Source organism: Musca domestica, unplaced genomic scaffold, assembly GCF_030504385.1.
Source record: "Musca domestica strain aabys unplaced genomic scaffold, Musca_domestica.polishedcontigs.V.1.1 21, whole genome shotgun sequence".
Lineage (NCBI taxonomy): Eukaryota > Metazoa > Arthropoda > Insecta > Diptera > Muscidae > Musca > Musca domestica.
In genome coordinates, this window is record NW_026712258.1 from 11219660 (window position 1) to 11247459 (window position 27800).

Below are 27800 nucleotides of genomic sequence, written 5' to 3' on the forward strand. Positions count from 1 at the left end.
GTTGCTGTTTCCTTTCGTCCACTTTCATGGCGTCAGGCTACGCTACCGGTATCACGGTAACGAGCGATGGTACCAGACACAAAAGATTTATACACATTTAAATGCTGAAGTGCTCTAACGATAGCCACTTGTGGTTTTCCAGCCAAATATAAAGAAATCACACTATCACGCTTGAATTCCATCACTAATAACTTTTTTCCTGGAAAATTCTCATCAAAATGCTTTTGTACGCTTGTAAACAATATAATGAGCTGTCCTGGAATAATTTTAATAGCTGTCTGATGAGTGGCAGTCTGAAGTTGGTTTGCAGTTTTTTCATCTCACCCTGTATATGATATGATCTAGTATCAGCGTTTCAACTGAAGGAGGAACATCGAGGAGCTTACGACAAAAGGGCCTCACCTGCATTTCCAAGCCACTTGATATTCTGGCTCACTTTCAAGAGGATGACACTCTTTACGTCTTGGTCATTCACGAATCCTGGACATACCAATAATTCGGAATATACTAGGTGAAGGTACAAATATTAGAGATAACATGTCCATCTTTTTTGGCTTCAATTACATTGATGTTACTATGACTGATAGGGATGCCTGGGGTGGCGGTGAACCCCCTCTAGACAGTGTGGCCATATAAATAGACGGTTCCAAGGCGGACGAAGGCATAACTAAGTGACAGTTGTAGCGTTTTTCGGACGGAAATTTTTTCAATCAAGAAGGCAGCCGAGACGGCGAAAGAACTATGCAATAGCATAATAGGACTATTGATATAGTCTATAATCTGGCGGCTCTTAAAGCTATCAAGTCAAGTGTCTTTAAATCGATAGCCACTCTTTACTGCAAAAAAGCCCTCATTGAAATACGTGATTGCATTAAGCTTTGTTGTGTTTCAGGACATAGAAATATAGTTGGGAATGAAATGACTGATAATTTAGTTCGAGAGGGGTCCCCGGTCGATTAATCTAAAGATTGACGAGAATAAAACACTAATATGCTATTACTTTAACTGTTTCAAAAAATCTCTCATCATCAAGGAAGCTGGAAGAAAATGGCACTTGAAAACCGGTTGCAAGGTATTTAAGTCCATTTGGCTGGTAGTCTCGGGAAGAAGAATAAGTTCTCTTCTATAACTTAGTAGGTCTGATCAAAGAATCGTGGTGAGCATACTGATTGCCGTATTAAATATTTGATCTCTGGATGGGACAACAGTGTTTCTGACTATGGTATACTAAGTGAAGTTAGTCCCATGTTATCCAACAAAAGACATAGGATCGTGAAAGATAGAAGCTCTAACGTTTTTGTCAAACATAGATCCCATCATCATCTACACGTTTGTAATAAATATTCCCTGACTAGACAGACCACCCCTTACTATACTTCTCCCTATAAACCCTTCCTTCTCTTTCCATGTCACTCCTATCCCGTACAACTTTATTCCTCCTGGGATGAAAACGATGAACCAAAGGTCTCCCAGTGGAGTTCGAAGATGTGCTTCATCGTATGGCCTAAATATAACGTTTACCCCCCAATTAGGCGGCATTTTTGGTAATTTTAGACACATTTGTATTGCATCGGTCTATATAACTGTGCTGTGATATCTGGTATTTGAAGTTCATAATGAAAAACTGTATCTCCTTTAATGGAGCATTTTCTGATATTTGGTATTTAAATTTAGCAAATTTTAAAAAAAATTGTATAGATATAATTGCACAAAGTTACTTCGGTAATTCTACTACGTGCATTCGTAATTGTTGCTATTGCTACTTAATATATCAAAATAGTCAACACATAACGGTACATACCCACTTTTACTATTTTATCACGAAAATCCAGTCGGAAATTCAATAGATTTTCATTTCAAGTGGTAGAGAGATAATAGAGAGTTTATAGAGATTGTTCATAGATGTTTTTATGCCATTCCGCTACAGGAAGACTAAACTGTAAACATACTACGTTTGCAGAAATTCATACATCTTCCTTTTCCATTCGAGTATTTCATAGAATTGATGCAAATATTGTTTTAGTAGATTTTTCTATAAAAACTTGTGAACCGAAAAAAATTTGAAATTTAAGATTATACTTGTATTTTTGCGCCATCTTTTGTTAAATGTTTATGTTAAAATAAGGGAAAAATCATTCATCCTAAAATTATGTTAAGTATTATAGAGCAGTTAGTTTTAAACAGAGTTGCATTCCATTAGTTTCTGATAGATTTAAAGTCTTTTAGTGCAACAGATGGCAGTAGGAATTCCGCTGTTAATTCTATTTGGTAGATGGCGCTCTTGTGACCAATATGTCATTATTTTCATCCTCTTTATCTTGCCTTGTTGATAATAGCGGTTTTAATAAAGATAAAACAGTCGTCTGTAAACGGCTTTATCGACCACATTTTTTCTGCAGGCTTTGTTTTATCCATGACGCGTGACAGAAAAACGAATACGCCACGCGACATAAAATGAAAACCGCAAAAAGGTTCTGAAAAAGCCGCTAAAATATGCGGTCAAATTAAGATTTTTCGCCACTGTCTCCTTGTGAAATTACTACAGCAGATTTTTCTTATAAAATACACCTTCTGTTAACCATTTTCCATTTATTTTGAGTTGTGAAAGAATTAATGCAATTTTGACATGAATTACTCAGACACGAGTGAGCTCTTACCAAAACTGTTGCGTGGGCGTACGATTTTGTACCCCCATAAAAGTTAAACGCGTGTATATCACTGTGTGCTACCCAACTACGCATTGCGCATGGAAAAACATTAAGTTCTGCAGTGTCGAACTTTTAATACCCTCCACCATTGGGTAAAGAATACAATTTTATATAAAAGTATTTGAATTCAAACGTCTTCCACTTTAAACTACAAATGCCAGGCCGATATATGGTGGCCATACAAAAACGGGAACCTCTATAGTCAATTCTATACTTCAAGGATTGTCATCTGCCACATTTTGTTAAATATCAATTTTGAAACAATGCCGAGTATCGGTGGGTTTCGTTGTATGTGCGCTATAAGAAAACGCGGACCTAAATGTTCTATGTTCTGCCACAGGAGCTAGAAAAAATACCCAATATTGGGAGTTACCGTTATATGGGGTGTATACAAAAACGTGGACCCATACACAATGTTCCGCCACCGGAGCTAGAAAACGCGGACCTAAATATTCAATGTACAAATACCAATTTTTGGACAAATCCGTGGAAAAATGTGGCAAAAATCATCAAAATAAATCAGAAAAATACCAAAGTACAAAAACGTGGACCTAAACGTACAATGTTGGGGAAAAATTGCGGGAAATATTCCCCGAAGAGATATGCCAAGAATTACAAGAAAATATATAAAGAGGTATGTATCTAAGGTGTTTTTAAAGCATATGGGAATTTTAACAATTAATTTATAATTTTTTTCCTTTCCAGGATAGGTGACCCTTCCAACAATGAACTTGTGCCAAAATATACATGGGATCACTGAAATTGGAACAAAGTTTAGTTTTATTTTTATATGTTTGTCTTTTTTGTGATATTAGTTTTGTAGACAGCCATTTAGTGTTTCTACTTGTTAGGACTTTCTGCTTAAAATTCAAAGTTGCGACTCTATGTTCATGGCTTATATCATTTTTATCAACCAATCACATTTCGTATTCGTTTCGTTAATTATGTATTCTGTAATTATCTTTTTAAGACATTGCTTGAAAGCATGTTTTTTATGCTATTTTATAGCAATTCATTTGAAAACAAAAAAAGTAAAAAAAATGTCCGACGGATTCTCTCATTTCGAATTATTGTAATTTTTCACATGCATAAGATTTGTTGTCATCGATTTCCTTTTTCCGCATTTATTTCAAACACCTACTACATTTGGTTTTTCGATAAGCGGACATGTTCACTGAGTAGCCCGAATTTTACTATTGAATCCGAGATTCGATAACACAATTTGCTTTATCTTCGGGATCGCCTTCCTCTGTGTCAGATTTTTTTAGCTTTAAATATTTCTGTACAGATAATTCTTTAAAATTTGTGTCTTTGAAAGGTAAAGCGACGCACCACCATCCTCACAAATCGTATTTTGGTAGCTGATAATATGTCTAAAGTCATTAATTGATGGGTATGTATTGTTTTCAAGTGATGACCATACTCTAGAAAACAGGTTTTTGAGGGCATCCTGATTGATTTTGCCTGGTAGAATGAATTGCTCAGCAACAAAATGTATTGTATAGCTTGTATAAAACCCTTTATACAATATATGTTGGATTTGCCATTTACATTAAATGACTCAAAAAATATTTGTGCCTGTTGCAACCTTAAAATTTTTCCGTTGTTGTTACGATAAATACGGCGATTATTTGGGTTTTTTAGTTTAACGTTCAATTCGTCGAATTTATCGTTTATTGTTTTTATGAAGCTAGCCGTGGGACATGCAGTGTCTGGCAAGAGCTCACATTCTACACAGTTATAAATGGCGGTCGAAACTGAATTACTTAGGACCTGATTAGCCCTTCGTATGATCATTTTATCGCTAAGTGCAGACTCAATATGATTTATAGTCAGCTAGCGGCACATTTTAAAGTTAGAATTATTGGAGCCAATTTCAAAAAATTTCCTAACACATTGAGATTCTATGCGGTCATTATTATCGGTTATGCATCCATACTTTATAAAAATTATTTCAAATTGATTTAATTAACTTACAATAGTCGTACATACAGTAGACCTTGTTACCATTGAAATAAAAGAAAGGTTCATTTCTCGACCCGATAAGGAAACTATACATGGAAGTATTTGTAGATCCTTGGTCACGTACCTACGCACGGACATCCAGCACAATATCCATAACAATTTATATTTTTTCTCTTAAAACATCGTAAAGTTTTGATTTGACCATGCTCTTCTATAACATCAACTTACTTGTATTTCAAAACGGTTTTAATGTCCACTTCGTCATGGACCATAATGAATATTCGGTCTATTTTTGACATTTTTCTACTTGTGCTTTTAAACTTTTAATGACAGTATGGTCTATGCCTGTGTTCACCGCTTGAATTTTTCGCCATCAGGATATCAACTTTGGGTTAGGTAAATTAAATGTAAACTCTTCTCTAATAAATTTATAGAACGATGTACTTTTGTAATACAAATTTTGTGCTAAATTTTCGTCTACTTTTGAATATTTTTTTCTTTTTATCAGTACTTATTCGAGTAAATATTAGTGCTTGTTCCACTAATTCGTTATTCGGAACTATGCACCTACTTGTGAAATTAATAACTCATCCCTGAGTTTTGCACATGGTAGAAAAATACAGGTAGATGCATCAACGCTTGGGAGCATTGATATGTCAAAATTTTTTTAATATTTCTTCAAAAAAATTTGCCTGGTAGAATGAATTGCTCAGCAACAAAATGTATTGTATAGCTTGTATAAAACCCTTTATACAATATATGTTGGATTTGCCATTTACATTAAATGACTCAAAAAATATTTGTGCCTGTTGCAACCTTAAAATTTTTCCGTTGTTGTTACGATAAATACGGCGATTATTTGGGTTTTTTAGTTTAACGTTCAATTCGTCGAATTTATCGTTTATTGTTTTTATGAAGCTAGCCGTGGGACATGCAGTGTCTGGCAAGAGCTCACATTCTACACAGTTATAAATGGCGGTCGAAACTGAATTACTTAGGACCTGATTAGCCCTTCGTATGATCATTTTATCGCTAAGTGCAGACTCAATATGATTTATAGTCAGCTAGCGGCACATTTTAAAGTTAGAATTATTGGAGCCAATTTCAAAAAATTTCCTAACACATTGAGATTCTATGCGGTCATCATTATCGGTTATGCATCCATACTTTATAAAAATTATTTCAAATTGATTTAATTAACTTACAATAGTCGTACATACAGTAGACCTTGTTACCATTGAAATAAAAGAAAGGTTCATTTCTCGACCCGATAAGGAAACTATACATGGAAGTATTTGTAGATCCTTGGTCACGTACCTACGCACGGACATCCAGCACAATATCCATAACAATTTATATTTTTTCTCTTAAAACATCGTAAAGTTTTGATTTGACCATGCTCTTCTATAACATCAACTTACTTGTATTTCAAAACGGTTTTAATGTCCACTTCGTCATGGACCATAATGAATATTCGGTCTATTTTTGACATTTTTCTACTTGTGCTTTTAAACTTTTAATGACAGTATGGTCTATGCCTGTGTTCACCGCTTGAATTTTTCGCCATCAGGATATCAACTTTGGGTTAGGTAAATTAAATGTAAACTCTTCTCTAATAAATTTATAGAACGATGTACTTTTGTAATACAAATTTTGTGCTAAATTTTCGTCTACTTTTGAATATTTTTTTCTTTTTATCAGTACTTATTCGAGTAAATATTAGTGCTTGTTCCACTAATTCGTTATTCGGAACTATGCACCTACTTGTGAAATTAATAACTCATCCCTGAGTTTTGCACATGGTAGAAAAATACAGGTAGATGCATCAACGCTTGGGAGCATTGATATGTCAAAATTTTTTTAATATTTCTTCAAAAATAAGTATATTTGTATATGTTTTCCTACACGACGCCAATCGGAGGTTGTTATAATATGCATTTTTTTTTAACAATATTTACAAATTTGAGTATTTTTTCATTCAACAATTTAGATTCCAAAATTGGTTTGACAGTTCATTGTCCCAGCAGCTGTGTCGAAGCGTCTACCTATATTCTTCTACCATGGATTTGCAATTTCACAAAATAGTGTATTTCACTCCTTAATCAACATTTCAGTATTTTGTTCATACAGTTTTTCATAGTAACGCTGCCTTTACACGGTGGCATTTTTATCAATTCTCTTTTAAAATTTCTGCGTAAATCTTCGCGCCTTTACACGGTGGCATTTTACGATATTAGTGCTTGGAATTTTTTCTGACATTTTATTTTATTCAGTATTTCGTATAGAGCTGATGTGTTGTGCTAATTGTTTGTAACAGATATTTATAAAGAAGTGATTTAGAATTAAATGTGTGAATCTAAAGAAGAAATTATGGTTATTGAATGATGATTATTGAAGTGTTAAATATTGCAGTTGAAATCTCAGATTTCAGTAATGAGCTTGATGTCGGAATTGTTTTGGGGCTATTAGAGTGTTGTGAAACAGTGGCCAATATGTCTAATAAAAACCAAAGGATCAAAGACGCCTGCGATGTGCCATGCAGGGAGTCGGTAAGCAATGAGTCCTCCTCATCGACAACTTCAACGTTCACACCACTGCTTTCACTCTGTTAATTATTTTTTTTTCCGATATGCATAAAGATTTTTTTAAGTAACAGTTATGGACTTACTTCAGAAAGGCTTGAAGATGATGCCCGTGAACTAACATAAGGACCCAAAAGCTCCAATAGGCAATAGCACCACAGCTTTGGAACATACACGTCATCCCTGCCACCTCCACTTCTTTTACTTGCCTTCACCAAGGCCGTTTCTTTTAGAAATTGAGAACGCAATCCCTATATTTTAGTTTTAATGGCTTCAATGGTCACACTTGCGTCCACTTCCTTTAGCCGGTTGTGTATGGCAGACAGCGAGCTACATCGCTTTACATTGCAACAGATTTTCATGCTGCCCATACAGCACCAACATGAGCTCTATTGTTTATTTATATTTATTAAAATTATTAACTTTTATTTTAACTTTCTTTTTTTACTTTATAAAACTTCCAATTAATTTTCATATAATTCACTATACAATTCAATCACTAAACACATCACATCACAATAAAAGAAACGCATCAAAAATTACAATAAATAAACGATATGAAATGTCAAAATCATAAAAAATTCGGAAGAAGCAAAAAGATAAATGCAAAGAAAATGACATGTAACCCTGTGCGGTGGCTTATCGTGCCATTTTTTCTTCTATCCTTGTTTCTCTACACCTTTTACCAATAAAAAAAATGGCATGATTAAAAAATGCCACCGTGTAAAGGCAGCGTAAATATCTTTTCTACTGCCTTCCTTAAATCTTCGTTCTCCTAATTTAATAATGAATTATTAATTCTATATATTTTTTTTAATTTCTCCCTTCAAGTTGTTCAATTCTTTACATTCGCAAATACATGCTGCAAATGTGCATCTTTTATATTAAGAATTTGTGCCGAAATGTTCTCTAAAATTAAGAGTAAGCTATGTTTTTTTTAAATAAATTTGCTTTGTCTTATTATTATTGTTTTTAGGTAATCTACAACTTGGATTAATATATCTTCGAAACAAAATACATCGTATCTTTACCACTTATAATTACAATAAATGGTCTATCTTATTTTCTATAATCGTATAGTGAAGCCTATATGATATGTTATACCCAATAATATAAGTTTACTTATGTAATACATTTATTCATGAAATGAAAACCAAAATACACGAAAATATTAGAGTGGCCACTTGAATTTTTCGCCATCGGGTTAGGTAAGTTAAACTAATGCCATGTTTACGTTAGAACTTTTTGTAGGGTTAACCTACTTTGAGAGGATTTATTTGAAGTAAAAGTAATGGATATGACAATTTAAATCCAAATTCAGTGGGTTAACCCTCATATATATAAACGTACTGTAACATTGTTCTCTAAAAAGTTATAGCACGATGAACTTCTATAATATAAGTTTTGTGCTAAATTTTATTTACCTTGTGAATATTTTTTCCTTTTATCAGTACCGATTCGAGCAAATGTTAGTGCTTGTTCCGATGCATTGGTATTGGGAACTATACACCTACTTGTGAATTTACGTAACTCATCTCTGAGTCTTGCAATTTTAAAATCAGGTGTATTTCGCTCCTTAATCAACATTTCAATATTTTGTTTCTTTGTACAATTTTTAATTGTAAATATGTTTTTTATTTTTTTTTTAGTTTTTAAATGTCTTTCTTCAAAGTATTCAATTCTTTGTTGCATTCGCAAATGCATGCTGCAAATGTGAGTCTTTCATTCTTAGAATTTGTGCGGGAGGTTCTTTAAAATTAAGAGTAAGCAATGTCGTCATATAATTATTAGCTTCTCTTTTTTAAGGTAAAATACAACTTGGAAAAATTGCAATTTTACCATACAAATTTTCATTGTTAATATGTTTTTCGACTGACTTCCTTAAATGCTTTTATTAATTCTAACTTTTTTTAATTTCTTCTTTCAAGGTAATCAATTGTTTGTTGCATTCGCCAATGCATGCTGCAAATGTGAGGCTTTCATTTGTACCGTAAAGTTCTCTAAAATTAAGAGTAAGAAATGTTATGTAATTAATTAATTTGTCTCGCCATATTATTATCGGTTTCTCTTTTTTAGGTAACTATAATTTGGATTTTTTAAAAGTGAAATACATAGTATCTTTACTACTTATAATCATAGTTAATGCTGTATGATATCAATATTACACCCAATAATATAAGTTTACTCATTTAATATATAAATTTATATAATATATAAATGTTGAATAAAATAATAACAAATATTACATTGAAAACCAAAATACAGACAAAAATATTAGATTGATTAATGTAATATAATTGTTGAATTTAAAGGAGATAGCATTCAATTTGTACGTTTTTTTTCTGCAAAAATTTCTATTTTTAGTTCGAGACTATTAAGATCAATCGGTCATTTAGGCTCGTAAGGAATAAGGGATTTAGTATTAATTTTCGCTTCATGAAAATGCTCTGGTTCAACCATATCTTCTGACTTAAATTCAATATTTTTCATACTCAAAATATCTTTTGTGGGTCGAGCAACTAAAAAAATAAATTTCAAATGCTATATAGAATAAATCTTTTTAATGAGCATAATAAATTCTACTTCATAACATTTTTTTTTTTAAACGGCTTCCTGATATGTATAATAATGATTATATGATTATAGAAAGTAACTCTTTTTGCCTTCATAGTCTTATTTCTTTGTTACAGTTTATCACATTTCTAATTTTTTACAAAACAAAGTTATATGATTTTTTTTTCTTTTTTAAGCGGAGGTGTCGATTTTTTGTTATTGAGACCTTTAGAGATTGTGCGAAATTAGGCTCTAGTCTATAATACGATAATGGTCTTAAGAATATTGTTAATATTTTTTGTATTTTATAAATGGGGTCGGGATGACTGCATCAAAATCAATTGCATCGTTTTAAACCGAAATGTATCGTTCAGCCTCTGTAGCTGACAATTTCTGGATAAATGGATTCAGCGGTTTTTGAGTTGTTGAAGCGCAATTAAACAAACTAAATTGTAATTTTGATGTGAATAAAAATAAACATTTACTTACTAGGTCTTGCATATTTGGTTATTTTTTACCCCAATGCATGACTCGTCAAAATGTCTTTGACTTAGAAGGTGGTTGTTGTTCGGAAAACCGAAGTTTTGTTCCTGATTAGCACATAAAAACACACCTTTTACTCCCTGTTTTTTTATTTCCAATTTTAATGTTTTTTATTTAATTTTACAATTGTTTGTAGAACAAAATTTTGAATACAAATGGCAAAAAATTCATTGCTTGCTTTAATCCCATTTAATAAAAGATTTATTACTTAGTTTTTTTTTTTAATATTGTTAAATTAATTTATTCTTTGATTGACGCCAGCATGTGAATGTTAGAAACGAAAGGGTTTTGCATTCCATCATATCTAATGTGACCATTTATATTTTTCGTCAGAGCGGGACGCCTGCGGAATTTTGTAAAAAAAAAATTATGCATTTAAAAACAAATTTTATTCAAAAACGGAGAGAATACGTATACATCTAATTTATGAAATTAATCTTATGTCTAAGTATTTGTTTTATATTTGTCAGCAGAGCAAATTAGTTTTAAAATATCGGGTCTAGTTTTCAAGTAGGAATGGAGCTGATTACATTGTTTGTTGATGTTAGTCTTAGTAATTAAAATAGCTTTTAAAACTGTCACACTTAACTGCGTTTTTTCACTTGTCCATATTTTATTCATTAGGGAAAAAACTCTTTCGACAGGTGCGTTACTTCCAGGCATACATAAAACATACTCAATAATTGTGCGAAAGTTTGTGCAGTTGAGATTATTAGCACGGAAGTGTTTAAACAGCTTCACCCAACGGTCTTCAGTAGCAACATTCTCATCGTTCCAGCTTTTGATTTTTTCAACTGTGACGTAACTGGAAATAAGCGAAAACTCATCGAACACCTCCGTATCTTGGCTACTGCTAAGAAATCTTTGTGTGATCAGCAAATCCGTCACATTCTGTACGTCTTCCCAAGTAGGGACTTTTCTCAAATTTGACCATTCAAATACTGCTAGTTGTGCATTGAACTGGCACCACTGTTCCAAGTATTCTTTACTCGTCTTATAAAAATCCGCTGCCGCAGTTTTCACATTCTGCTCATCAACAGCAACGTCAGTTTTTTGTAATTTTACCAGTAGATTGCGGACGGAATGAGGAAGGAAAATCGAATTCTCTTTAAGTTCTAAGTTATCTCGGAGACGATTAATTTCATTCGCAGACTCTATTGCGGACACGTTTTGTCCCTCGATTTTCAACACGGCTTGATGAAAAATCGCTGTCTGTGCGTGCAAAAAATATAACCACAATTCAGAGCTGGGATTTTCGAAAATCGTTTTAAAAATAGTAGGGCATTTATCTATGCTCAGAAAATAGGTTTTCAAAGGCTGAAACATTTTTAAAATTCTCTCAAGCGCCGGCATTAAAGCAAGCCACCTTGTTTTACTGTAGCCCAACAGTTTCTGATACTCTGTGTCGGTGGAATCACAGAACACTTTCAGAACTTCTACCCGAATGCTGTAGATGTAGAAGAATGAATAAATTTTCACAATGATGTATTCGAAGTCAACAGGAAGACAATCTGCGGCTGTTTTGATAGCATTATGAATTATATGGGCTCCACACCCAATCCCAATGAGCTGCCTTCCGACGGATAGGTTCAATTTCGCGTAAACATTATTTATCCCTTTTCTATTCTTTCCTCCGAAATTGCAGTTTGTATTGTCTGCACAAAATGCCACAATTTTCTTATTCAAATCATTGCAAGATAATACTTCTTTCAAATAATCCACAATTATATCAGATGATTCGCCTGGCTGCTTTTGAAACTCTAAAATCCTGAATCTCACGCCTTCGTATGGTACAAAATAGCGAACTAAAACAGGGAATAATTTTATTGAGCCATGATTGGAAGCATCGGTTAATAAAGATATGCAGTGGGCTTCGTGAAGGTGTTCTTTCAATTCGTCCATCGCCATAGGTGCCAGCATATTTACAACTATAGCTAGTGATTTTGTACGGGCACATCTAAATTTTTGCTCAAAACATGTTTGTATTAGATTTGAAGCACAGTCATTCGAACGAAAACTGTGGTTTTCTTGCACTGTGTGGTACGCCCACGCACCCTCAGCTGCAGCTATATCCAAGTCTTTGTAAGTCGCCAAATTTGTTCTTTTAAAAAAAGAAAGCATTGACGAGTTTTAAGCGGCAGCTTGATCAGAAAGCTTGTGTTTTTCCGATTTTAAATGCTTCTCAATATCACTGGCACCACCATGTCCAACACTAAAATCAGTACGACATTTTTCACACGTAACGTCTGATTCACCACTTCTTTGTTTTATAAATGGATACTTATTTTGCAAAGAAATGTTAAAAGTACACTTGCGTTTAGGCATTATTGTAATGTTACAACCACTAACATTGAAAATAAATTGTTTGACTTTGCTCGCCTTCTCCGACTCCGCGATGAAAAGATACCAGAACAATTTAGAGCGTCTATGCTTAGGGTACTGACAGAGTGACAGAAACTTTTTCTGTTTTTATAAGCATTTTTAATTTGGTGATTTCCCTTGTTATGCTGGAGTTAATGTCAACGCCGTCGACGACGCCGAAAAAGTTGAAACAGATTGAACTTTTTCGGCGTCGAATTTCTTAAGGCGTTAAGATTAACTGCTCTCATAAAATTTCATACGATTCTATTTTTTTGACATTTGACGCCGTCGACGACGTCGACATTAACTCCAGCATTAGCATTACCAAATCTTTCGAGTTAATAATGTTAATGTTGCTTGAAAAAAACTATGCAAATAAATTAAACGTTCACGGGGAAAAAAATAACTCATGTATTTTTCATCAATATCAATATCCAGTATTTTCGAAAGCGGGACATTTTTGCTCTCGCTGGGGACAGCGGGACAGATAACCTCAAAGGACTGTCCCGCCCAAAGCAGGACGTATGGTCACGTTAATCATATCATCACTTTCTCATTTCCTTGTGCCTAATTTTAGTAGCAATGCACATCCTTAGTAGTATTTCGTAGTACCTCCAATAATTTTCATTTGATTTATCTAAAAAACAAGTAAAAACAGCGTTAGTTGCAAATGTTTGCTGGATTATTATTATTAAAAGTAATATGTTTTGAACCCAGCAGGAAATATCCCTATTGTGTTATGACGGTCATTTAATTCCCAAAATGCTGTATAAATGATGCTGTCCCATACTCCACACTCCTTGGTGTTAAAAAAGACGCATGGTAGAATGAAGAAGGTAAAGTCATGCAATCATATGTTTACATTTTCTTTCAAAATTGTTCATTTGACAACATCTCATTTTCAAAGTGATTTTGACGGGCATTTTATGCCAGTTACATTTCATAAATAAACACAATTTGAATTCTATAACATGAGAACGTGTTGTCTTTGCAAGAAAAAAAAAAAAACGACGCTGGCGGTAATTGATCTTTTTTATTGTTCCCAAATCCGAGGAAGGACGCCAAAGATGGTCTCAAGCATGTGGTTCTAACTTTTATGGGAAGGAATTCCTTTGTGAAGACTACTTTTTACCATCAGACGTCATCAAATTTTCCAAGCGCAGCTGCTTATTGCCCAATGCAACACCGTGTGTGGCAATAAAGGAACATGAAATAAACTCTAGCGGGTAAGGCATATTAAATTATGTAAGGACGAAAATGTTAATATTATACTTTTCAAGTGGTGACATTGGAATATCGGAAAATGACCAATATTCATGGCATGAAGTTATTGTCTCCGCAAGCACTTCAAATGAGACAGAGTAAAAGTTTTGCCTAGATTAGATTTAGCTACTTAAAGATAGTTTCAACGTTTCTTCAACCCTTCCCTGCCTTTAATACCTCCTCACAAATGTGTGATATTTTGCTAGAAAATAAAAAGTTCATATTGAGGGAAGGGTGCGAAAATGAACATTAGTTGTATATTTGATCCATTACCTCACCCATAAAATATTTTTTTCTATATTAAAGCCGGTGTAAAAATGGAATATATCGGTCAACTCTTTTGGTAAGTTCCCCACAAATATGTCCGTTTAGTTAAATATATTTGGACTTGCGTTATGATTATTCAAACACTGGATCCTTTATGGGCCGAAGGAATGGACCAATATTTTCAATTTTGAATCTGACATAGATCTGATATAAATTTTACAACATGCCAGAATTGGACTATATCGACTATTCCTTCACTTTATATGAGATATATGAATGTGTGAAGTTTTGAAAGAATCACACGTTTAGTTATTCTCAAATTTGGTCCCTTGTTTGGAAGGTTCCAGAAAGTTTTGGCCCTTAAATTTCATCACATCAGATCTCTAGTTGGTAAAAAAATGTGATACACAATATTTGAAGAAAAGTGTGGATTCAGTTCAGATGTAATCTGATTTATAATTATTACAAATTTTGACCCTTTGTGGAGAAGTATGAGAAGAAGTGAACAGATATATCTCCACACTTGATCTAAATACTGTGATCTGCGAAATTTTAAGACAATAGGACTCTTACTTCACCTTTTATAAGAAATACGATTATTAAAAATTGTAATCATTGGTGGGAAGGTAATAGAAGGTGTGTGCCGATATTAACCACTTCGAACTCGATCTAGCCAGGCAAACAGGCCGATGGACGTTAAATCGTCTTTGATCTCTATTCTGATCATTAACATATATGCTTCATGGGGTCTCCGACGAATTTTTAGAGTTACAAACGGAATGCGAATCTAATATACCCTCTTTTCAAGGTGGTGGGTATAAATATTATTCGCTTTGCACGATATTTATTTTTTAAATATGTGAACCGTTCGTGGAGAAGGTATCTGAATCAGTGAACCCATGTATTTTCATCAACGCACACAATATGTTTTATTATTTCATGAGTCTGGGCCCGAGAGCTTCAACGCGACCCCAAGTTTTTCTTACTTTGATAATTGTTTAGACTGATGACTTTCGGTCCTTAAGATTCACGGGTACGCTAATCAACATTTATAAATACAAAAGAGTTATTTGTGAATTGTCGGAACCCCATATCTCAGAAAGTGCGGATTTTTCTATGAAACCATTATGTTGTTTTAAAATTTCCCCATTCAAAAACATAATTGAATCCCTAGGTGTTAAACACGATTTAAAATTTATAGGAATGGAAGGATGTTCACTTCGCACTAAATCTGATACACTCTTTCAGAGTTATGGCGCTCACCACACGGATCAAAAAGATGAATTGAGGACAGATTAGATGGATTACAAAAGAACTAAAACAATTGTATCTGTGAGGCACATTTTGGGCGAATGCATTTATATATACCCTCCGAAGTCGCAAGACTAAGGATATTTACCATTTCTTTTCTCCGTAACAATTAAATGACATTGACACAATTTTAATTCCACACATGGCAATTGAAAATTGATTCAATCACCATTAACCAATCAACATTTATAAATGTAAATAAATATGTCATGTTTTGTGACAGTTCAGAGATGGGAACCTGTTTTCCTTGCAGTGAACTTTGACAAGCTAAATTACAAAAAATGCAAAGATGGGAACGTTTATTTCAAATTACTTTACCTTCTTTATTTTTTTAATGTTTGTGACTAACAAGAACAATAGTCCTATTTTACAGGTGCGGATATGTCGCCTTCTTCATCTTTTTCAATATCAAATATATAGTATGTTTACCGGATGTAGTAAAACCGATGGATTTAAATTGTCAATTTCATTCCATATAATTGCAATAAATCACTATGAATCCAAAAAATTCTAATGTAAACATAAGCCTATTCCAGTCTTCTTATCCCCCACTTTCAGGATATAGTTTACATTGCAGGGTTTTCATAATTACATTTTCCGTTAAAATAAATCGAGAAAAAAAAAGAAAAAATTTGCAGAGATATGACAAGTTTTTTGTAAAAATAACTTGTAGTCACTGCCATAGTACAATAAAAAGGTAAGGTAGAGCTACCAGCTGATTAAAATTTTTTTCTAAGTGTGCCCGACTTCTGCCAATTTTGTGTATGTATTTATTGTTTTGAAAAATGAAAACAAAATATTTTCAAAACCAATGATTGGAAGACACGTATATTGCGGCTCGCGTAAACAACTTTTTGTATATAATTTTGAATGAATCTGACAGGAAGCGGGCTTTGCCTCAGGGCTGTATTTCTGTAGTTTTAAGAAGCTGTTCTACCTCCTTATTGTACCATGGTCACTGCATTCTTTTCACAATGGCATCTTCATTTTTGTTTAAAAATAATAAACAAAACTAATTTGTAATTAATTTCGTGAAATAAAATTATAATTCAATTCTTCAATACAAAATAAACGATATGCGTTATCCATTTTTATACCCTACACCATAGTATGGAGGGTATATTAAGATTGTCATTACGTTTGTAACACCTGGAAATATACATTTTTGACCCCACAAAGTATATATATTCGATGTCGATTTAGCGATGTCCGTTCGTCTATCAGTCTGTGGAAATCACTCTGCTTCCGAACGAAATGAAGTAGTAGTCTGCAGGACTATTGTATTGCCATGTAGGTCCACGTTTTGGTATAGCCCTCATATAACGGTATCTCCCCATATTCGGTACTTTGTTGATTTTAGCGACATTATTCACCGGAATTGTTTTAAATTTTGTATTTGAAGTTTATAATGGATATTACAGCCTAAGACAAAAAATTGTCTGTGCAGGTCCACTTCTTATTAGAGCCCCCATATAACGGTACCTCCCTATATTTGGTATTTTGATGATTTTAACGACATTATTCATCGGAATTGTTTCAAATTTGGTATTTGAAGTTCGTAATGGATACTGCAGCTTAAAGCAGAAAATTGTCTGTGCAGGTCCACATTTTGGTATAGCCCCCATATAATAGTACCTCCCTATATTGATGATTTTAGTTACATTATTTTTTACTTGTTTTATTTATATCAATTTTGTTGTTATTATCAATATAAAATATGGCAACATAAATTCAGTAAACTTTACGTTTAAAGATAAAGGGAAGATGGTCTGACCTTTTGTTTATCGGACAGTTTATACTGAAATAAAACTTAAAATAATGAAATTGCAATCTTTTAATTGCAGCAAATAAAATTGCCCAATGTAAAACGGGTATATTCTTCTCAACAAGGTTGCCAAGTCCAAAACATTAAGAAAACCGCCTTATCGACTCATACAACTCATTTGCTGTGCTGCTGTCTTAATGACGGAATTGTCAACATTGCGAGCGATTTTTTATTCCAAACAAAAGAACGAAATCTACGAGTGAGCGAGCACACGCTGGCTTCAGTTCTTTTTTGCTCTTCGTGTGGTTCGTGTGTGTCGTTTTAAGTTACGGTAATTTTAATGTGTGTTAAGGCGGCGGCATTGGAGAATCTCTAAAGAATAAATCGTGGCTGCCGTACGAAATTCAAACTTGAAAAAAAAATAATAATAACAACAACAAAAATAATTGTTTTATTTAGCAAACATTCTTATTGGATCGTTGTGTGTTTTATTTATTTCGCGTTGAATAGTGAATGGTAGTAGTGTGTTGTTTTAATTCAAAGAAGAAATAAAAAAGAAGAAGAATATTTGCCAAAAAGCAAAAAACCCCACCACAGTTATGAAATACAATCAACAATTGTAATATTAGAACCAATAACCAAAACGACCAGCCACCGAATTATTATCAGTAAATCCTAAGGTTTGTTTGAAAAAAAAATATATTGGAAATAATTTGTATTAAAACCATATGTTTGTGTGGCCCCTCTCCCTCCTGATGATGAATTTCATTTCCGTTTATTTCGGGTGTTTTAATTTTATTTTTGCTTAGTGACGTTTAAAAGGAATTAAGGCAAAGTCGACAGGTAGGCAGCAGACCAGTCAGCTATCATCCCCTTGTTTCACACATTTGGCAATGAAACTCGAACAAAAAGTGTGTGTTTGTGCGGCAAAATTGACTTGAAGTGGAGAAAAAATAAAATATTTTACAATTTGTTTTTCTTTTTGTTTTGCAAATCAGAGAATGTTTAGTTAGATGTTTAGGGAATAGCTATAGGAATTTGATTGTTGAACACGTGTATTAGATAATTGATTAAATGCTAAATTAAAAACCAAATAATGACGTCGACTGGCGGTTAGTCCAATTCGGCGTTTTGCACAACGATTTGTTGCATTTGTAGTTTACCGCTATATTTCTATATTTCGTGTCTCTCAATTCGTTAAGAGTTTGTAATTATGTACGCTCTCCCTCTCTCTCTCTCTTTCATGTAATTCTCTGCTTTCATTCTCTTTCCCGTAAGTGTCAAGTGTAATTGTTGTTATTAGTGATACAATTATTTTGTAGTTTTTGGCAGATGCCTTTGTTGGTCACAGTCGGCAAATCTTATGGTAGCGTAACACCTAAGTGTACCAAGGCAATGTGCGTCGGGCTGTCTGCTTAATTATATATACCTGTCTACGTACATACATACAAGCAAAAATTTATACAGTAAAACACCACAAAAATTCTAACAAGATTTGTTTATTTAAACAATTCCTTAAGAATCAATTTCTCAAAAAAGTGTCGTAAATAATCCCAGGTTCCACTGTAAGTATACAAATTGTATGTGTACGTGTGTTTGTTCGACAATAACGGTGCATAAATTGCATTAAAATCACTTTAAAGTAGTTTTGAAGTGCATAATTTGCCGTTTCCATGTCAGAGATCATTGATCAGCAGAGAATGGCATTGCGCGTAGCGAATATAAGAAAAAAAGTGTGGAAAGAGTAATGACACACTAGACGATGATGATCACGTTAAAAGGAAACAAAAGAAATAAAAAATTATAAGAAATTAATGTTAGAGAAACAAATGATTTTATAATAACCCACCTTGCAGAGTAATATTTAATAAAAATATAATCACAGCTTTCTATAAACAATCGGAATCGCTGTTTTTCCTGGAGACAAAGCCGACTGTTTTGCGGCAAAATAAATAAACAAGTTAAAAAAGTAGTAAGTTCGGCCGTGTCAAAACTTTGAATACCCTCCACCATAGGGAAGGAACTTGACAAATTAAAAAAAAAATAAATAAAATAAATAAATATTGCGTTGAAAATAAAAAAAAAAACTACAAGGGGCTATACGAATACGTGCTGCTGGATAAGTCACTTTTTGACCTCGACTGTAGTAACGATTCCGAACTACAACTACGAAATTCGAAATAATTCTGGTAAATAATGCCAAAATACCGAATAAAGGGAGGTACCGTTATAAGGGAGCTATGCTAAGGTGTGGATCTGCATAGACAATGTCCCGTCATATGTTGTCGTAACCATTACGAACTTCAGATACGACATTTGATGCAATTCCGGTGAATAATGTTGCCAAAGTCATATAAATATCGAATATTTGGGGATACCATTATATGGATGCTATACTAAAACGTGGACCTGTACAGGCAATTATCTTCCACGGGGTAAAGTACTCAGAAAGAACTTCTTGTGTGGATTTTCAGACAATTCCATTAAAAATGTTTCTACAAATATGAAAATACAAATATCTTCGAACTTGACCTACCCGCAGACAAAAGACAGATCGATTGAAAAATTTAGCTTCCTATCTATATTAGTTTTGACTCTAGCGTGATAACAAAAGACGGACAGACGGACGGAAAGGCTTAGATTTTACGCTGATTAAGAATATATACATTGTTATGTCTATATGTATTATTCCGATGAGTTACAAACAGAATGACGAACTTAATATAACCTCCATACTATGTATGGTGGATGGTATAAAAACGTTCTATATTACATTAATTATACCCTCAGTCATATGACTACATAGGGTATATATCATTTGATACGGTCAAAACGTGCCTAGTCGAAATAACGGTTTTACACCCTAGGTCTCTTTGGACCAAATCCGTTTCAGGACATATGGAGTCGATCTAGCGATGTCTGCCCGTCCGTCCGTCTGTCTGGCTGGCTGGTGCGCACGATCGAGTTCCGAGATGGGAAATATCGGACCAGAAGGAGACGTCACGCACAAAAGCTCTAAATTTTCAAAAAAAAAAAAAATATATTCTGCACAGAAAGAGAAACGATAATCCGATTTTGCTCCAACTTTGCAAATCCTAATATTTGCGTCAGTTCTACGTCAGGTGCAAAAATGGATAATATTATTCCACTCCACAAAATTTTGAATAATTACAACTCTTATAAAATTTTCTGATACCTCCCCCACGAAGGGTCAATGTTTTTAATAACCAAAACGTTTATAAAATCCGAAATAAGCATCCGGTTCTCTTTATATTTCACACATTCCCGTATTTATACTATCACAAGATCTGTTGCTAAGATATGGGATATATGTGTCCACCACTTCAACATTTTCTATATCCATGAAGCTCAGAAAACGCGAAATTAACATCCGATTGCATTCAGACTTGTTACAGCTCAATATTTCCATCAACACAAGATATGTAATAAAGATGGTAAAGATCGGACCATTTCTTCTAGTGCCTTCCCAACATAGGGTTCAATATGTTGAAAAACGAAACGCTCAAAGAATGCGAAATAAGCTTCCAATTCCCTCTAAATTGCACACATACAAACATTTTTGCTAACACAAGATCTGTTGTGGAGATGATATATATCTGTGAACCCATTCTGGTACCTCATTCACAAGGGGTCACAATTTTCAATACTTTTATCTGTCATAACTTGTGAAACCAGTTAGCGATTCTTTACAACTTGTTATATCTAAATATTTCTCTCAACTTGAAACGTGAGATGAAAATGGAATTTATGATTTCGCATAAAATTGGATATAAATGTTCGATTTTCTTGTAATTTTGCCCATATCAATATTTTTATCTGTATTAGATGAAGTATGAAAATGGAATACTTCGATCGACTAAATGTGGTAGCTCACGCGCATTTTAACATTTTCTAAAAATTATCACATATCTCATATAAAGAGAAGGAAGCAGTCGATGTAGTCCAAACCAGGGACGTCGCAATATTTATATCATATCTATTTAGGTCCGATACGAAATGGACAATATTGGCCTATTCCTTCGGAACCTACTCCAAATAGGTTCAACTATTTGCATAATCATTTTCAAAATATATTTAAACTAGCTGGCCCGGTCCGCGTTGCCGCCCCGTACTATTAGTCTTTAAAGCATAATAAATCACAGATCACAGTAATGACTCCATTATAATTACTCCAATTTTGATTATAAGTAATGACTTGATTATGAGTAATGACTCCATGACTAAATATAAATTAATTAACCGTCGGTTTTAGATGTTTTGAATAGCCTGATCTTATTTTACAGCTATAGGCTTTAATTTGAGTGTTAAATACCCATATGACAAAGAACATCTATAATAGCCCCATGTGAAAATTCAGGTCCACCTCATACTTGAAGCAGAATGTTGTCAGAATAGCCAAAAAATTACTCTTTTGCTCCGATTACCGTAAGATGGGCATTAATTGTTTGTCATTTGAATTGTGCGGTGGAGATCCAATAAAGTTACTTTATAATTTCGTATTTTTTCTTGTTTCTGCCACAATTTCCGACTGAATGAGTCCCATATTGACATTTCGGAGTTTATTTCATATAGACGTACATCCCAAATATATTAGGATAATTATCTGTAAGATGATTTTCTACCCCAGGGTTTTTACCCCAGGTAGCCTCAAGACTAAGATGCGCACTTTTCCGAAAAATAAAAATTTATAAGAAGAGGTTTTCTTCCCCCTTAGGAACAAAGATGTCAAATAAGGGCCAAAAAATGAAAAAAGTGGTCAAGATCCCGAAAATACTTTAAATCATATGATGGTGATACCAAAACCTGATAATTTTTTGCCAAGATGGTTTCTTCTTAAATTATCAACATAAGCTAAAATTAGTACGAAAAATATGGTTAAAATGTAGAATATATCGGGGTTATGATCCATATCATGACCTAGCAAAGCGATTAAAAGTATCTTGAATGTTTAGGTAGAATTTCTATTTTGCGTTCTTTATAGTTGGTATTTGACTGATTGCAGTCCCAATGTATTTTGCATTTTATGTTCTCATTTGACAATTTATTGTCATATGAAAGAAGCAGGTCCACTTTTTGAAATTAACCCCATAACGCTTCTTCGGTCATTTTTGTTTGTTTAAATGTATTCGCATTTTCCAGCTGAAGCACGATGTAGGTCCTGAAGTAGAAAGCATTTAACATCGTATTGCGCCCTTATTTCATTTTTAATATTATTCATTCAGAATTCAAACTAATAAAAAAATGTACACTTCAATATAGAAAAAAGAAAAAGAATCTTCAACTGGTTCGCTGATTTTTTTGCGGAAAAATTTTAAAGGTCCTTACGAAGTTTGTCGGTAGAATGTACTATTATTTTGAAATTCGATTCCATTGAAAAATTCTCGATTTTTCCCGATTTTAGAATTTTCATATAAAGCGACAACAGATAAAATTGTTATTTATAGATTTTATGTATTTATTGGGAATTATTACATAAAATCTATAAAAAACAGTTTTATCCGTTGTGGCTTTATATTACCAAAAAAAACCTACACATCATATTAGAATTCAAAAAAAAAAAAAAAAAACACTACAAATGTACATTCGAAAATAGTAAGTCAAAATGGAAAAAAGTCATGCAAAATAAAACATTACTATTGTACATTTTAAAAGTCAAAATGAAAATGTTCAAAATTTCACATTTTTACGCGATTTTTTTGGATTTTATGCTTTTCTGCCAAGAGGCAATTCCGAATTTGTCTAAATCGTTAAAATCAGACCGACGGTCTTTAAGTTATAAGAGTAGAAACTAACACAACTTTCTTTTACATATAAAGAAATAGATTTAAAAGTACGCGCGTTCCTCAGCCCCTAAATAAGTACTTAGGGTTGGATGGAAAGCCAACAGTATCTCGTGTAATAATTCTCAAACCGATATCTTCACTATTTTGGCAAATATAAAGATTTTAGGTAAATCGTAATAGTGGGCGTAAAAGGAGGCGTGGTCAATATTTTTTTCTTTAAAAACCTAACTCGGGGTATGACGAACGTTTGTACAAAAAATTATGCAAATCGGTCCAGCCGTTTTCAACTGATTCCGTTACCAACAAACAACAATTGATTTTTATATATATAGATAATCGAACATTGGCTGAGGTTATGCATTTGTTTGTAAAGTCGACTGATACTTTTTAACTGGTTTTTTTAATGTGTATTCAAATTTTAAAATAATACCTTCAATGTGACAGAAGTGCCCAAAATAACACAAATTCGGATGTATGCAAATCCTTACTGGGTCCTATCCATATTTTTCTTGCGAAGAGGTTAAATAAACCCATAGTTTATTGCAAGTAATCATTCAACCCGATGTTAAGTCTTCTTAGCATGTATACCTTTATTTTATTAGTTTGCGTGACAAATTGCATTTCTTTCATATTAACAATTTCTATTTTCGTTATGTAGAACGGGCTTAGGAATGATTTTCTACAAAGTTCCGAACAAAATATCAACACTTAATTATAACAGAGAGAAAAAAACGAAATCATGATTATGTCCCGCCCCTATACAATGGCTTACAATGTATTTGTTGTAACTGTGATTATACGGATTCTATCTTCTTTATATGAAATATTTCAGTTCCCACAGCGATAATTGCTAAGTAATTTATTTTTTGTAAACTTCTATCGAATGGAGACGATTTCCAAACTCACACACCCAACCAGGCAATTCACTTTTGTTATAATGAATGATGGAACGGAAATAACAGTGTAATTACATTTAAATAGCGACTCGTTTCAATTATTCTGTTATCTTCGGCAGATACAATTCTGTTACTAACAGAAAATTGAATTGTTAGTATCGAAATAAGTTAGATACTATGCAAAAACCGCACAAGTTGGATTTTTTTGTAATTATTATTGAACGGTGGTGGTAAATTATTTGTGAATTTATTTATTTTTTCTGTTTCTGGGCAACGTAGTTCTCATAGAGCGAATTTCCAATATCTTTCTGTTACTAATTTTATTATTTAACAAATTAAAAAATATCGGTCGGTTTTGCCGATAGATGTGTACCCTCAGCCAATGTTCGATTAGTTAAATATATTTTGGCTTTTGTCGTGATTATTCAAATGTTTGACCCTCTATGGAGTAGGTTCCGAAGGAATGGTCCAATATTGTCCATTTCGTATCGGACCTAAATTAATATTGTATAAATATTGCGACATGCCAAGTTTGGACTATATCGACTGCTTCCTTCACTTTATATGAGATATGTGATAATTATACCCTCAGCCATATGGCTAAGGAGGGTATATATCATTTGATACGGCCAAAACGTGACTTATCGAAATAACGGTTTTTAGACCCTAGGTCACTTTGGATCAAATCCATTTTAGGACATTTCGAATCGATCTAGCGATGTACATTCGTCTGTCTGGTTGGCGCGTACGATAACTCTCGAAGGGAGTATCCGGTTTGGTCCAAACTTGGTACATTGTAATATTTTTGTCAAACATAGATCGAGTTCGGAGATGGGCAATAACGGTCCACCTGGTACCTCCCCCACAAAAGGTCGAAATTTTCAAAAAATATATTTTCTGCAAAGAAAGGGAAAGGATAATCCTATTTTGCTCCAACTTTCGAATCCTAATATTTGCGTCGGGGGTAGTGCTATCAAATACCTTCCCTCAAAGATTCAAAATTTTGAATAATTACAACTTTTAAAAAAGGTGATGAAAGAATCCGATTGTCTTAAAATTTCACACTTCCCAATATTTTTATAAACCCAAGATCTGGTGTTAAGGTGGAATATATCGCATCACTCATTCTGGTACCTCCTCAATAAAAGGTCGAAATTTCCAAAAAATATATTTTCAGCACAGAAAGAGAAAAAAGGATCCGGGTTTGCTCGAGCTTTGCCATTCCTAATGGAAAATGGACAACATCAGTCCACTCCATTAAGTATTTCCCCCACAAAGGGTCAACATTTCGAATAATTACAAGTCTTATAAAATGTGATGCAAGAGTCCGATTGTCTTCAAATTTCACACACCCCAATATTTTTATAAACCCAAGATCTGATGTTAAGATGGAATATATCGGTTCACTCCTATTAGTACCTCCCCCACAAAAGACGGAAATTAAAAAAATCTATTTTCTGCACATAAAGAGAAGCAATCCGACTTTGCTCCAAGTTTGCAAATCCTAATATAATATAAATATGCCTCCCCCACAAAGGGTAAACATTTTGAATAATTATGACTCTTAAAAAATGTGGTGTAAGAATCCTATAGTCTTTAAATTTAACACATCCTAATATTTTTACGAACCCAAGATCGGGTAATAAGATGGAATATATCGGTCCACTCCTTCTGGTACCTCCCCACAATAGCTCGAAATTAACATCCGATTCCATTTAGACTTGGCACATCTGATAATTTCTATCAACACAGGATCTGTTATAAATACGGTAGATATCGGACCATTCCTTCTGGAACCTCCCCCACAAGGTGTCAAAGTTTTGAATAACCAAAACGTTTATAAAATCCGAAATAAGCATTCGGTTCTCTTTATATTTCAAACATACAAACATTTTTGCTAACACCATACCTGTTGTGAAGATGGGATATTTCGGTCCTCCCCTTCTGGTACCTCCCCCACAAAGGCTAAAAAGGCTAAATATCCTGGAAGCTCATAAAAAGCGAAATCAACATCCGATTCCATTGCAGACTTGGTACATCTCAATATTTCCATCAACAAAAGATGTGTTACGATGATGGTAGAGATCGGAATACTCCTTTTGGTACCTCCCCAACAAAGGGTGAAAGTTTTGAATAACCAAAACGATCATAAAATCCGAATAAAAACATCCAGTTCTCTTCAAATGATACACATCACAATATTTTTATTAGCCCAAGGTCTGGTGTGAAGATGGTATATATCGGTCTGCCTCCCCTAAAAAAGGGTCAAATTTTTTAATATCCATCAAGATCAAGATCATAAAACTTGAAATGAACATCCGTTTCCATTCAGACTTGATACATATAAATATTTCTATCAACACAAGACCTCTTATAAAGATGGTAGAGATCGCACCATTTGTTCTGGTACTTCCCCCACATAGGGTTCAAGATTTAGAAAAACAAAATGCTCAAAGAAAACGAAATAAGCTTTCAAAATCATACATCTCCTCAAATTTCCTACATAAAAACATTTTTGCCAACACAAGATCTGTTGTGAAGATGATATACATCTGCCAACTCCTTCGGGTACTTGACTCACAAATGAATATGTAATTTATCGAAATTTATGATTTCGCATAAAATTGTATATAAAGGTTCGATAATCTTCAAATTTTGCACATACCCACATTTTTATCTGTCTTAAATTAAATATGAAAACGGAATACTTCAGTCCGCTATTTTTGTTACCTCACGAATATTTCCAAAAATTTGCACATATCTTATATAAGGTATAGGAAGTAGTCGCTATATTTCAAATCTGTCACGTTGTAATATTTATACCAATCTTAGGTCAGATACAAATTGGTCAATATTGGCCAACTGCTTCGGAACCTTAGTTAAGGCTGAGGGTATACATCTGTAGGCAAAACCGAAATACTGAAATACTGATACTATTTCACTTGTTTTTTCTAATTTTGTTTCAAAAAAAGAATAATAGCATATTTTGCATGCAGTTAGGCTACATTCCATTACAAATATATCGAATAATATATATATTTTTTATACTTTTAACAAGTTATCCTTGTAATTAAAATGAAAAAAAAAACAAAAAAATACCTAGTATCCTTAGTTTCCCACCCTTTTGTTGTGTAATTTCTAATTCCCTATCTTTAGACGATGATGAATCACATTCGCGATTTCACAATTTTTCGCTTCTTTCTAATTGAGTCGTTTAGTTTTTAATTTAAAATTCCAATTCCAATGCCATGTAAGACATAAATGCGGAACAGTAAGTGGGGAACATCAAAGTTTGGTGTTGTTGCTGTTGTTGTTCTTATTTGTTGTAATAACACCAGCAATATATTGGCATACATAATAATAAAACCGTATAAAACATTAGTAATAAATGAGAAACAAAAGCAACAAAAACAAGACAAAAGAAATATCCATTAATGCAAAGAAGATTTTTTTCATTGTCGAGTAGCTACAAATAATAAGTGAAATATTAGCAACAGCAACAACAGCGAGACAATGAGAATCGAAACACACATACTAAAAGCGGCAGCGTGTGTAGCCAATAAAGCAGGGCGGGCGCGAAAAACGAATCCAACACCCACAAACCACCAAAGGGAAAATACATGACGTATGACGTACTTTGCAAACTATTGCCCGCTTGTAAGTGGTATTCTTTGGAATTTATATTCATACGTTTACACTGCTGTTAAGAAGTACGTGGCAATATACTATACCTATTGTTAAATCACTCAAATGATTTTTTAATATTATTTAAATTTGATTTG

At 33.5% G+C, this 27800-nt stretch overlaps 1 protein-coding gene across 2 annotated transcripts in view; it reads left to right on the forward strand.

Annotated features, from left to right (window-relative positions):
* Positions 1 to 17583: 17583 nt before the first annotated feature.
* Positions 17584 to 27800, forward strand: part of LOC101896539 (probable multidrug resistance-associated protein lethal(2)03659) — a 62833-nt gene continuing 52616 nt past the window's right edge. The window contains exon 1 of one of the 2 annotated variants that reach the window (XM_059122720.1): positions 17584 to 17998. The gene's annotated coding sequence lies outside the window, so the exon portion shown is untranslated. Of the gene's footprint in view, positions 17999 to 18683; positions 18884 to 27800 lie in introns of those variants that run through there. The other variant, XM_059122721.1, reaches the window with a different exon arrangement.